The sequence below is a fragment of the Canis lupus genome, chromosome 10, assembly GCF_011100685.1.
Source record: "Canis lupus familiaris isolate Mischka breed German Shepherd chromosome 10, alternate assembly UU_Cfam_GSD_1.0, whole genome shotgun sequence".
Taxonomy (NCBI): Eukaryota; Metazoa; Chordata; class Mammalia; order Carnivora; family Canidae; genus Canis; species Canis lupus.
Window position 1 is genome coordinate 61,007,666 of NC_049231.1, and position 14,402 is coordinate 61,022,067.

General features: G+C 37.9%; 1 long non-coding RNA gene across 1 annotated transcript in view; it reads left to right on the forward strand.

Moving 5' to 3' along the window:
- LOC111097770 overlaps positions 1-11,504 on the forward strand; it is a 44,198-nt gene extending 32,694 nt beyond the window's left edge. Inside the window, exons 3-4 of the long non-coding RNA XR_005366093.1 lie at positions 1,845-1,956; positions 10,551-11,504. This is a non-coding gene — a long non-coding RNA (uncharacterized LOC111097770). The remainder of the gene's footprint in view (positions 1-1,844; positions 1,957-10,550) is intronic.
- Positions 11,505-14,402: the final 2,898 nt, after the last annotated feature.

A 14,402-nucleotide genomic window follows, 5' to 3' on the forward strand; every position in this document is an offset into this window, starting at 1 on the left:
TACCTGAGGGCAGATTACAGTTGAAAGTTTGACCCAACTTGCACAAGAGACATCTCTTTGCTCTTAGTTTGGGCCTCCTCCCGTCTCCAGACGTTTCTACATTAGAACCAAAGTGAATACAAGCTTATTTTTAAATCATTAAAACCCTTGGCCCAAACAGCTCACTACAGCATGTTGTTCCTTAGTTAGGAGCTGTCAGAGTCACTTAAAAACAAAGCTGAGCAAAGTGTTAAATAAACGTACAAGAAGGCAGAAGGGGCAGTTCAAATATCACCAGGTAATCCAAATCCACTGTGGATTTGGGGAGAGCGCATCTGCAGACTCTAAGAGACCGCAATGCTGATTAGCTTTTTAATCTTACCCCAGTAAGGATGGAAATTTTTCCTGTTACTGAGAGACACGAGGAAACCATTATTTCTTTGTAAAGACAAATATCCATTTCAGTAAGTAATTTAAAGCACACACTGTAGAGAACATGTGTGGATATTTGGCAGGGAGCTGGAAGTACTAATAAAATAACTTCTCCTTAGCCGATCTTTTCTAGACTAAAAAACAGAATTAATGGTTTCTTCTTTCTGGTATTTACCATATTATAGATGCTTACAGTTGATCAACTGTTAGAAATAAAGAAGTCCTATGCACATAAAATAAGGGAAGGAGGACAAGAGAAATCTATCACTATTTTCTTTTTTACTTAGAATGTCATCAATGTTTAACTAACGCCCTTGATGTCAGCCTGGCTAATGACTCTGTCTTTCATTATTTAGATATGTCTATACCTGCATAGCCCTGGGATTGTCTCAATCATACATATTTAGCTTTGATACTGTTTGCCTCTTTAGGATTTGGTTATATATCCGAGGGAAAAAAATGCACTTATATTTTTAGATAAGTGTTACTTCATGACATGTTTGTGAGGCTAAGAAGATGACTGGGGGAAAAAAAAGATGACTGGGGGTTGATAATATTATAGGGCACTAAAAATAATTTCACTTTAGAAACCACACATCTTGTCACCTGTCCCTCATCCTGGCATCATGCTGGGCAATGGGAAGATACATTCAGTATTCATACATACTGTCAGAGCAGGGTGCTGGCTGTTGTGGAGGAATGATCCCTACCTGTCTCTGTCATTACCCTCTTGGAGTTTACTATGGCTTTGGGTAGATTATGGAAAAGGACAAATGCAATATTTAATTAGTGGAACCAGAGCAAAGAGTAGAAAAACTAGTGTTGTATCTCACGACATAAATGAAGTGTCTATCACTCTGCCTGGTTCCTATAGGTGCTCAGTAAATATTTGTTAAATGAATGAATAAGTATTTTCTAGACCCTAGATGATGGCCCTGAGCTATCATATACTTGGGTCTCCAATGGCAAGTAAGAGGCTTCAAGATTCTCTGTCATTTTTTTTCTCTTGGAGAATTGGCTTCTTAATATATAGTTTAACAAATGACTATCAGAATGTCAAGTCTGCTAATCCTGTGTCCTGGGAGGTTTCCAAGACAGAGGACTCTACTGTGCATTAGAGGTGGGGACGGGGACCCACTGGTGAAGATTTTTTTAATGGATCTTCATATGTCACTGTTCTGCAGAGCCTCTGTCTCTCTTTAAATCTTTGGTGTCCTTTAGGGACTCTTCATATTAGCTTTCTAATTACCAAAAACCATGTCACAGAATTTCCTTTTCTCTCATTTATGCCGATTGCAATGCATCATCTTCTGGATCAAGTTAAATAGTTCTTCTTCCTTTGCTTTCCTACCTTTGAAATTTTTGTGGACTGTAATTATTTCGCATCTTGGCAATGGCTTCAATGAATTATCCATTTTCTTTAATCCACCCAGATAACTGGATTCTTCTATGGGCTTAATCATCTTGCTGCTCTTGCCTGGAGTTCCTCTCATTGCTCTTCATTTGTTCTGAAAAGAGATGCCTCAAACTGAACCCTGCACTCTGGTGAGATTTTTAAGAAGCAGATGTTCTCATGGTATCCCTATGATGCAATTTTATTGCTATGAAGCTTTTTATGGCATTATCAGCAATTTGTATTTTCTCCAAAACTGTGCCTAAAGCTTTGCAAAACTTTACTTTCACTTATGGGTCTTCATTTAAGTTACATTTTATGAAGAGGGAAAGTGAGACAGACAGACTTGCGTGTGTGTGTGTGTGTGTGTGTGTGTGTAAGATAAAAGAGAAGAACTGCCAAAGGTGTTGACATTTTCTAACTAAAGAAATAATTTCTCTCTGAACTAATCCCTTAGAGATTGCAACTATCCAACTTTATAATCTTAAAAGCTCTTATTCACTTGGTAGGTTATAAAATATTATTTTATAGATATATAGTTAGATGCACAAATATAGACTTGTAATATTTAATCCTGTGAGGCAGAATTATTCCCATTTTACAGATGATGAAAGCTACTGTCTGAAGAATCCAATAACTGGCCTAATGAAGCAAGGGGTAGACCTGAGACACAGCCCTGGATCCCCTGCCTCCCAGGCCAGAGCCATCTCTGCTCCAAAACAGCTGCCTCTTCCATCACAGCTGTTGTTTAGAGAAACCAATTCCAGTTTCAGATACTGCATATATAATAAAACACAACAGTAAACTTTACACTCAGCCTCCAATACTTATTGCATACTTTGTTTTATCAGATTGCCTTGCCACTGTCAAAGGAAGAGAAAAAAGAAACTAGGAAAGTGAAGTGTAGCTTGTGTTCTTCTTTTCAGAGATCCCTGCAAATATCAGTGTCGGGAGTCAAGGGCAACCTCATTGTTCTGAGCTTTTTCTGGTATAGGGAGAGAGACTAAACATCACCATGCTCTGATGGTAATAAAACAGAACACACGATGTGGAGTATACAGTGCTGATCCACTGGGCTGAGGTCCCCAAATTATGAACAGGTTGCCTTCCAAATGTTCTCTTGAAGGAAGTTGTTTAGATTAATGAATGCATGTTCTCATGCCCAAAAAGGCCCTATAAATAAGGTTAAGAGTTTAGGTCTTAGCCACAAAATCCTGGCTGTAGTTGTCTGGAGTGTAGTACCAGGTGTCTTGGCATCTCTATAATAAAAAATAATAATAAATAAAATAATAATAATTTTTAATAATAATAATAAATGAAATTATATATGTATACACACACACACACACACACACACGCTATGGCCTAGAGAAGGGGCTCTAGAGAGGTGGTGAAAGTGAAGATCAGTAGGGGGCATTTGCAGAGAGTAGCAACAGGGCTTTAACAGTAGAAGCTATTGTAACAGCAAGAGACTCCAGTTAGATCAGTACTGGGGAAAGTTTCCTCCTTTTCTTTACTCTTGTCAGTCCAAGACACCACTTCTCCTTTCTGCTATCAGCCACTTATTGCTTCAAGTTTCCCTTTCACCAGAAGCAGTTTGAGTCAGAAGAGAGGTCTGGGTCTCTCATCTCATGCTCTGTTCCCAAAGCCAGCACACAGTGATACAAAAAATTGGCTGAGTTTATCTATTTGCAGGTCCCTTTGTATGAAGATCATACCAGAGGAAAGAGATGCTCTGGGCCCCTACTGTGCCATCAGTATCATTCTGTAATTTAAAAAATACTTTATGTCATATGTAAATTCACAAGATGTAATTGGCCAACATATCAGTTGCTTCTAGGTTGTGCTTATTGAGAGAACTTAGATCTGATATCATCTAGTATAAATTACCCAGATTGATATCCTTATTCTTAATATGAATTATTTATATCTAAATATCTAGTGTAGATTATCAAGATTTTTTTCAATGTAGTTGCAAAAATGATGGGCTCTGGAGTGGGACTGCCTGGTTTACAAGCTTTTGCCTTTTATTTAGTTATTTATACAAGAGTAAAAATAATGCCTACTCCAAAGGATTGTTGAGAGGATTAATGGCTTGGTTCTTACAATGGGCTTATCCCAGTAATTACCAGAGAGTAAGCACTCAGTGTTTTCTCTTGTTATTATCATCATTGTCTTTGTTGTTTAGTTATGCTTCAGAATTATATAGATTCTAGATTTTCTATGGAATTTTAACAGAGGTCTTGTGAAAGACTCTGTTTTAATAGGGTTCTCTGGGATTGGAGAATGTGAGGAAAGGGGTCTGACACCTGTGAAGTTATAATGACCTCCCAAACTCTTCCAGTGAAAGACGGGAGAGTGGGAAGAAAACATGACTCCTCTTCTTTGCTCTCACCACTACAGAGATTGCTCTGCCCATGCCCAACCCCAGGATGCATGAAAAGTGGAAATGGCCATAAGGCCAGCAGGTAGAGAAGAGGCAGCAGAGTGTGGTAGTGATGAACATGTATTTCGACGGGCCAACTCTCTGGGTTTAAACCCCATTTCCATCCCTTAATACCTGTATGACCTTGAGCAAGTTACATAAACTCTCAGCTTTCCTGTCTGCAAAAAGGAGATAATGATAGTATCTACTTACAAGGTTGTTGGGAGGATTAAATGAGTTAATGTCTATAAATGATATAGACTAATATCTGACATAGTTCAAGTACTACAGGAGGAAGTGAAGAAAGGGGTGATAGCCCAGATACAGTTAATAATAACAAGCAACCCCTCCAGTGGCTCTTCCCGAATCCCATATGTATTCAAGATGTATTTATATATCAACTGTGTTTACTGACCTGAGTTTATTTTTAAATAATGATTCAACTGTCTTCTCATCTTCTTTGGTTTTACATGTTTGCATTTTTTCTACCATGGTTTCTCCATGTTATCCTAACTTTATTATTAATTTTAGAAAAAAAATCAGTCTCTCCTTGCATGAATAGACTCTTAGTCTGCTTTCAGAATGTATCCAGACTTTTCCCCCTTGGGGTCTAGAATGATAGGTAAGAAGCAGTCAAATCCACGTCTATCTTTGCAAGAGGAATGACCCAGCCGCCCATTCCTCCTGTACAATTTCTGCTCTGAAGTGATGCTAGACACTTTTGATGTAAGGCTATGCAATTCCTCCAAAACATGGCCTGAAATGATGAGAGACAGAGGACAGAACAACCAAGTATTGCCAGATTAAATTAGCTATCTGTCCCTTTAAATTGTTATTAAGCCCATCTGAACTTTAGTTTTGTTCTCTGTAAAATGGACATATTACTACATACCATTTTGTGCACCATTTATTGAGTAATCTGAATTATTATTGAATGCTCTATTTTATTACAATAGGTGTGTTTTCTTTCTTGGTTTCATCAAAACTTGCATTCATCCATGGAGTGTGTTATGTAGGTGAGTACTGTCTTTTGTGTGTAGTGAGGCAGAAAAAGGTTGAGAATAGTTGATCTGAAGGACTGAATGGATTGCATGCACCTCAGGAATTCCTCCACAGATATTGTTTTCCTCATCTGAACTTCTGATATGTCCAGAGAGGTGGAGAGCTCACCATTGTGCCCCCTGAAAAAGTATACAGTGCTTTCAGTTTGTGCAGAAACGTATGGCCAAGCAGCCAACCCAGCTGACACAAGATTTGACATTGTCTTATGAACATTAAGGAGCCTGACAAGGGCAGTTGGCTGAATTGAAGGCCATCTTTTCTTCCCGTGGACTGAACTCAGCGCCAAGCTTTTCCGGAAGTGGTTTGGGGTTACCTCTGGCACAAGGGACAAAAACCCAATAAAGATCCTAGTGTCCTAGATCATAGTGCATGACTATACTCTTAGTCTAGAAGATTTTTAAAGCAGATGTTACTAAACATCTGTCCCAGTCATAATAAAATAAGTAAATAAAGATCACAAAAGGGAAAGCAGCCATAGATTGTAAAAAGCTCAACTTTCAAACTTACCATGTGCCCTCCAATGATTTTCTCTTGGCATTAAATGTGTTAATTTGCTGTGTCTACTCATCCATGAGGGTCTGTGACAGCATTATGAAAAGTCAAAGAGATCTACAATAATGAGGTTTTTTTTGTTTTTAATTTTATGTTTTCACATTGATTACAATTTTTAAAATATGAAAGGACAGAACATATTCTGAATTATCTAGTAAACCACCTTAGAACCAAGTATTGCCATATGATTTCAGTGCTCAGGTTTATGTGTGAGTGAATAATCTTATGGGTACCCAGTGATAAAATATAGTCAGAACATTTCTGGCTGGCTTTAGGTGATCACACCCTAATGTTAATGAGACAGCGATCATCATATGTCTGCTATTGTACTCTTGTTGGATTCTTTCACTAATTATAAAGACAAAACTTCTTTTACAGTGATCAGCTACTATTGAAAGATATTTTCACAGGCTAGGGTTTTAGCTTCATAATTTATTTAATAAATCTAGAATGTTTTGACATCATGAAAATGACAATGTGGTGGAATAATGTTCTACATTAATTGTCACAAGCTAATGAGAAAAGAACAAAGGCAGACTTAATATATAAATGGGATTTTTGCACCAAATGAACAGTAAATGACATCACAGCACCTGGTACAAACTTCCAAAGCTTTTTATCATTGTTCAAATAGAGAATTCTGGTTGAATAATTAAATTGTCACCAGGCAGTAGTGGTATAACCACTAAACTTAAAGAAATCCATGTAGAGGAGTAAGTATCTTCCATGTTGCTTATAGATGTTCTCTGCAGACCCATATTTGTACATCACAACTTGCAAAAGTTCATGAGGATTAAGCAATAATAAACAATGAAGAATTTGTCATTCTGACAGGTGTGAGGTGATATCTCACTGTAGTTTTGATTTGTATTTCCCTGACAATGAGTGATGTTGAGCATTTTTTCATGTATTTGTTAGCCATCTGTATGTCTTCTTTGGAAAGAACGTCTATTCACATCATCTGCCCATTTTTAAACTAGATTATTTGTTTTTTGAGTACTGAGTTTTATAAGTTCTTTATATATTTTGGATACTAACCCTTGATCAAATAAGCTGGAGATTATGCTAAGTGAAATAAGAGAAAGACAAATACCATATGAGGTCACTCATATGTGGAATTTAAGAAGCAACACAGATGAACATAGGGGAGGAAAAAGAGAGGCAAATCAGAAAAGTCTCCTAAATATAGAGAGCAAACGGACGGTTGCTAGAGAGGAGGTAGGTGGGGCGGATGGGTTAAATGGGTGATGGAGATTAAGGAGAGCACTTGTTGTGATGACCACCGGGTGTTGTATGGGAAGGCTGAATCACTAAATTCTACACCTGAAACTAATATTATACTGTATGTTAACTAACTGGAATTAATTATATTAATTAAGATTTTTTATTTATTCCTTTTGAGAGAGAGAGCGAGCATGCATGCAAGTGGGGAGGGGCAGAGCAGGAGGGAGAAGGAGAAAGAATCTGAAGCAGACTCTTCACTGCTTAGAGGGCTTCACCAGCCCTCATGGGGCTGGATTCCATAACTTGAAGTCAGACACTCCACCAGCTGAGCCACCCAGATGCCCCTAACTAACTGGAATTTAAATAATAAGTTGCAAAAAGAAAAAAAAATGCCATTAAATTATATTGTATAATTTTTTGGTATTAATTTTTGGGTGAATTTCTATATATTCATTGAAACAATGTATTGTGGTCCAAATTAGATATTCTTTAAAAAGGAAAAGTGACAACAGTGATGCATATGATTTAAGGAAATAGTCCATTAGGTTCAACATTACAAATATACAAATTGACAGCGAATCAAATGCCAATTTGTATATTATTTTACAATTCAACCTACATATCATTTAATTTAGCAAAATATCATAACATCATCTGCCACATTAAATCATTTTGAACAGTTTTGGCTACATATTTTTATTTGTATTTATTAAAAGTAAACTGAGGCATATTAAAATGTTTAAGGATATATCTGAGCATTTATCCACTCCAATTGGGCAGCACCAAACCAGAAGTGATTATAAGTGCTCCACTGACAGGAGTTAGGGAAAAGATTTTAATGGAGAAAGTGAGACAGCAAAAAACAATAAATAAATAAATTCTCTTATCGGCCACAGCTTAAAGCCTAGTTGGCTGTTCCCGATTGGTTGTATTTAGTGTTTTGATTTCATCACCCTGAAGCATTTACAGGCTTAGATTTTTGTTTTGCTTACATAGACCTCCACGGCATTAGAGTAACTTCAATCTAGTGGCCTCCTTGTTTAATTAATTAAACACATGCAATGTGAAGCTTTGTTTAGATCTTTTTTAAATATATGAATTATAAGTACAGTCGCACATACTTAAGTAAAACATAATAAAAAAGCAATTTAAGACAACAATGAAAGCTTATAATTTTTTTCCTCCAAAAGTTTACTTTATTCAAGTGCTAAGATTTTTTTAATGGATAAAGATTTTAATAGTAAAATTTAACATTGATGGAACACCTATTATACATACATAGTTAGTATTACTCTTGTCACTTTAAAAATAGAAAAATGTATTCCAAGGGAAAAAAATGACTTGTCCAAAGTCATAAAATTATTAAGTAACAGAACAAGGATTTGTAGTGAGAGATGTATGGTTGCAATTTCTATTCTTCTCTCAAAACAACAAAATGTCTCATGGTTTGAGCCAGGAAAATACAGAGGGACAGTTAACAGAAATAATGAATTTGGTTTTGTATGAGTTGGCCAGTAGTCCTTATTCTTTGATGATAATTGTACGATAGGTCTGGGAAACTCATGAAGCTACTCTTCATCATTATGATAAAACAACACTATTGTGTAAGAATGAAAAGCATTCTACACTAGCTCAGAAGAACTCATCAAAGGTGGAAAATTTCTGGTAACTGCTGCATGAGTATCACTCATCCTCACTTGTAACATGATATTAATATTCACTATTAACAAATGTGATTTATAGGGATGCCTGGGTGGCTCAGTGGGTGAGCACCTTTGACTCAGGTTCTGATCCCGGGGTCTTGGGATCAAGTCTCACATCTGGCTCCCCCTGCAGGGAGCCTGCTTCTACCCCTGCCTATGTCTCTGCCTCTCTCTGTGTGTCTCTCATGAAAAAATAAAGTCTTTAAAAAATGTAATATATAGGTAAAACAATTGCTTTTCTACCCCTCTTCACTTCTCTTCTTTCCTCCTCTTCCTCTCCCCTCCTTTTCATCCTCAACTCTCTCCTTCATTTTTTTGTTCTGTTCCTTTCTCCCACTGTACATCCTCTGACATCATTATCCACCTCCAGGGACATTTTTCTGGTGTTGATCTTCTAAGGAGGAAACTTTGCCTTCATGGAGTGACTTAGAGTGATACCATCTCCACTGCCCAGGGCAAGGGAAAAGAGTTTCATTTATCTTATAGGCAGATTATAATGTTCCAATAGCTGAGAATCCAAAATTGTTTAACACTGAAAGACTGTATTTGCTGGAGGGAATGAATATATCAGAAAGGCATAAGACCTTTTCAAATAAAAGTAAATCAAATATTTATTGAGCACCTACCATGTGCAAAAGCTAAAATAGTAGGTAAAAATTGAAAACAAGGATAGGGCAAGCCTTGCCTTCAGATTGGGCATACAAAAATTCAAATCCTAATGCAAGCTAAATAACTGCTCAAGGCAATTATAGAAAAAAGTTAAAAGGAGATATAAAAGTAATTTATAAATAAATAGTGAAGACTAATGCTATAAAGTTGAGACAAGACACAGGTAGAATTTGAATTGTACCTGGAAATTTTACAAGGACTTGCACAGTTGGAAAAGTGAAAATATCGTAGGATTATTATTGGACTCAAGTGGTAAGTTATTCTGATCAATTCTTTGTAAAATTGGACAAATCAATAACAAAATGCTTTAACAACATGCCAAGTCACTAATGAAGATCTTCATTTGGAGAAACTGCATATTCTTATCAGGAGAGTAGGGCCAGTAGTAGTGCTAAGAGTAGAAAGAGCAGTAGTCACAGTGGTAGTTACCACTTTCAGCAACCCTCTACATCTACACGCTAAGAAATGCAAATAATGCTAGAGAACCATCATGAATCTAAAAGATTAAATGTGGCAGGTCATGAGTGGTAATTATAAATTGTTTATTTTTTCCTTAACTTTTGGATTCCATCTTTTACATGTAAATCTGCATTAACTTAAGTCTTAGAAATTGTCAGAAATGTGATTTATATAGGGAGAGGAGCATTATTTCGGCATAAGGCAAAATGAAAAAGTCCTTTTTTGCACACATGTTTCCAGTTTTGCTGCTTAATTTTGGAAAGAGGTAATTCTACGTCAAAATTAGGCTGAGTGAAAAATGCACACACAGTAATCTTCATTTTCATTATCTGGAGTAGTTCAAAAGGCTCAAAAAATGGAACTATTCTCCAAGAAAGGAATGCATGTTCAGGTAATTACAAATAACAGACGCATCTGGTTATCTTAATTGTTTGGGAATGTCTCAATTAGCTGAGAATGTTTTCATGATGACTTGGAGACAGTGAAAATTTTTCACAGCAGATTGGATTCAATAGTGAAGAAATATAGGCAGCTCACCCTGAAGTCTATTTATGACTATAGAATCCGTTCAAAGATCCATATCTTTTGGATTTTATTTGCCTGTAAAGGGAATAGAAATGCTATTTGCTTTTGTTTTGCTTTATCTCTGCAGCCTCGTGGTTGGTCTGAAGAGGACTGCAGGACTGTTGGTGCTGAGGATGCCCAGGCAAAGGCAGGACATGCCAGCCTCCTGTTCTCCATCCTGACCATGATTCCATTTCCTAGCACGAGTTGCCTTCTTACTGAAATTTGATGCTCACGCTTACTCAGTAATTTGGACTTGCTCCTTGGGAAGATTAGAAGGATCCCTAGCTACAGGAATATTCTCAATCTGGTTGAGGACTGATGGTTTTTGGATACTTGAAAACAATTCATACTGACATATTTTGGTCAGACAGTCAGCAGCATTACTTGTCTTAGACCTGCCACCATACGAATGCTCTCATACCCTATCATGCTTCTAGTAGATTGAATTCAGCTCAGATCCTGCTTTTATCTGAGCTTAACTTCCTAGTTATTTTATTTATTCATACTTTTAAGGAAATAGGTTTGTCAACTGCTGGATAGTACATAAATTACTATATGTGGAATACAGGGCAGTGTAAGATAATACAGGATAGTTCTGGAGGATGTCCAACAAATCAATGTCTTAGACTCCGAAACTTCCTCCCTGGGTGCAAAAGCCCTCCTATACAATTTCCTTGCTTTGTGGTATATTCATGTAGATTAAAAGAGATGGCCTCACCTGTTACAGGGGCAATTTGGCAATTTCCAATGCAATTGTTTATAAATGCTTCTAGAGTGATTTTTCCAATCTTGACAAACACTCTCTCAAGCCAGAGGAAACTTCATAATTTCTAGTGAAGAGGTTATGAATTATTAAATCTCACTAATTCTTCACTTAACTGCCACCTTTATATAGAAAACATGATCTGGGTTAAATCCTACAGATAGAGGGAACATGCACCTGGGGTTAATCTAACCAGCAAGTGGATGCTCCACTGCCTCAATCAAATTTAGATCAATATTATTTATCCATCAGCCCTTGAAATAGAACATGGGCTCTTCCACCAAATCTTTCTTTCTTTTTTTTAAAAAAGATTTTTATTTATTTATTCATGAGACACACACACACACACACACACACACACACACGCACACACACACAGAGGCAGAGAGAGAAGCAGGCTCCATGCAGGGAGCCCGACGTGGGACTCGATCCCAGGTCTCCAGGATCACGCCCTGGGCTGAAGGCAGCGCTAAACCACTAAGCCACCAGGGCTGCCCCCACCAAATTTTCTTACCTGTAGGAATTAGAAGGAGAAACCTAATACTGTCTGGTAATTTATCTACTCCTAGAAAAGTCCGTCTCTTCTAATTTTTCAATGCAGCACCACACCTATACAGCAGAAATGCTTAGGAAGTATTGAAGAGAGGGGTACAAATGAAGGGGAGTGGAAAAAAAGAGAAATATTAGGGAAACAGATGCTCAACTTCCTCTCTTGTGGTGTAGGATGTAAGACGCTGGCGCTTCAACCAGCCTGCAACTTCCAGCCTGCAGATTCTCCTTTTAAAAAGTAGAACCTACTCCTGTCTGTTTAACAGAGACTTACAAAGTTACAAGGCCCCTAATTAACTAGGCATTTAGTCAATACTATCTCTTCTTAAATTATGGACCTTTAGACTCAAAATACCAATGTAATATGTTCTGTATTAGTACGTTAAATAAAAGATCCCGCATGAACCATGGCTCCATCTTTTAGGGCTTCTCTCCTAGCACACTTTTTCTCACCTGATCCTTGCTTGCCCATCTCCATAGTGATGTTAGACAATTCATTGTTGGATTCCATATAAATCCTTCATGTGGGACGCTTGGGTGGTTCAACAGCTGAGCATCTTCCTTTGGCTCAGGTCATGATCCTGGGATCAAGTCCCATGTCAGGCTCCCTGTGGGAAGCCTGCTTCTCCCTCTGCCAATGTCTCTGCCTCTCTCTGAGTCTCTCATGAATAAATAATAAATAAAATTTAAAAAATCATTCATCTTTTGAAAGATAACAAGCAATCCCTTGACTTCCATAGCCTGGAAAGCTTTTCTTTGTGAATAGAATACTAAGAGACCATAATGTAGATATATATATAAAACCCGCCTGCAAGGAATATCTTCTTACCTCTTATTCCATGTCTTTTCTCAAAAAGACTTTGTCTTGGGACAAAGTCTGACTGACTTTGGGACACTCCCTTTATTTTTTTTTCTTTTTTTTTAATTTTTTATTTAATTATGATAGTCACAGAGAGAGAGAGAGAGAGAGAGAGAGAGAGAGGCTGAGACATAGGCAGAGGGAGAAGCAGGCTCCATGCACCGGGAGCCCGATGTGGGATTCGATCCTGGGTCTCCAGGATCGCGCCCTGGGCCAAAGGCAGGCGCCAAACCGCTGCGCGACCCAGGGATTCCCCCACTCCCTTTAATATATAACACTATCTGTCAGGGTTTCTAATTGTCATCTTTCTTAAATCTGCCAGAATTGTTATCTTTGTTAGAAAATACCACACGATGGTCTTTCCTTCATTACCAATCCATCCCGGGTAGCTTGGGCAAATCACCTAACCTCTCTGAGCTTCTGTTTCTTCACTAGTAAGAGGAAAGTGCTAACACCTCACAGAATCAAGTAAGATTGAAACTCAGGTAATGTAAAAGTCTCAGGGCTTAAAAGCTGCAGAATATAAATACTGTCTCAGTAACTCTATTACTCAAATTTTGGCACCCCAATATCCCACTTGGTCTCTGCAGTGGAACAGACTTACAGACTTCCTTTTCCCCAAATACTTCCCAACTCTAGAGTGGCTTTCCAATTCTACTGGTCTGCTCTATATTTCCATCCCTACTCTAATGGTCTCAGCTGGGATTCCACAAAGCTTAGAGCTCCACAGTGCCCTAAGAAGTCATGCTTCAAGCTGAAGCCTTGTTCCCTTCACTCACACTACAGCTGAAGTAAAAACCACCTCACTATCTTATTAATGCAGTAAGAGTAGAGCTATGGCATGGCGCCAGTGCATCTGGCACTCAGGTGTGCTTGCCTCTGAAGCCAGGGGGAATCTGATGTACCAGTGAGTTCCATATTCACACTCATAGAGTCAGGATAAAACTAGCTCCTTCTAGTAGGTTTGTTTGGATTGGAAGAGGGAGAGGAAGATACCACAGTAAGACTGATTGAGGACCTAAGTACTCTAATTTTGGAGTAATCTCCACTGGGAAATCATGACCTCCTTATCCTAGTGCTTAGAGAGGCTAATGGAATGGCTTGGGCAGACTAAACCTGATAACTACTAACAGATTATACCCAGGAACCAGATTATACCCAGGATTCACTGTTATCTTCAGGCCCAAGGTCTGTTACCAGGCCTGCATGGAATGGAGACTTGATCTTTGCTTATGATACAGGGTTTTACTGACCCCATTATTTCCTCTATGATGTAGCTTCCAAATGAAACTTTACCCAAGTCTGCCTGTTTGTCTCTCTCCATCAGTTAGGTCCCCTTACTCCCTGGACTCTTCTATGTAAATCATTGGATTGTCCACCTGGCTTAGTACATGAATCTCAAAGCACTGAATAAATACCTGACATCTACTACACACAGAAAAAGAAAGTCAAGAGCCAAAGGTTTGGAGAAGCAAGGGGTATGTAGATCATATCAGAACTTCTCCAGAAAATTAAACTGAAATTAAAAAGGTTTTAAATACACTGAAAGTTTGCTGAGCTTCACCCCTGAGTAGGAAACAGATAGACAGGTTTACATGCTAATTGGATAATTGGTGAGCTGCAGTTGATTCAAATATAAAGACACAGATTAAACCAAATTTCAGTAGTTAACAACCCACTCTGAGGTTGCTTATTTGTTTGTTTTTGCTGGTCTAATATTTTTAATCAATGCTTTTCCACACCCTGCATGGAGGAGGAAGATTGCT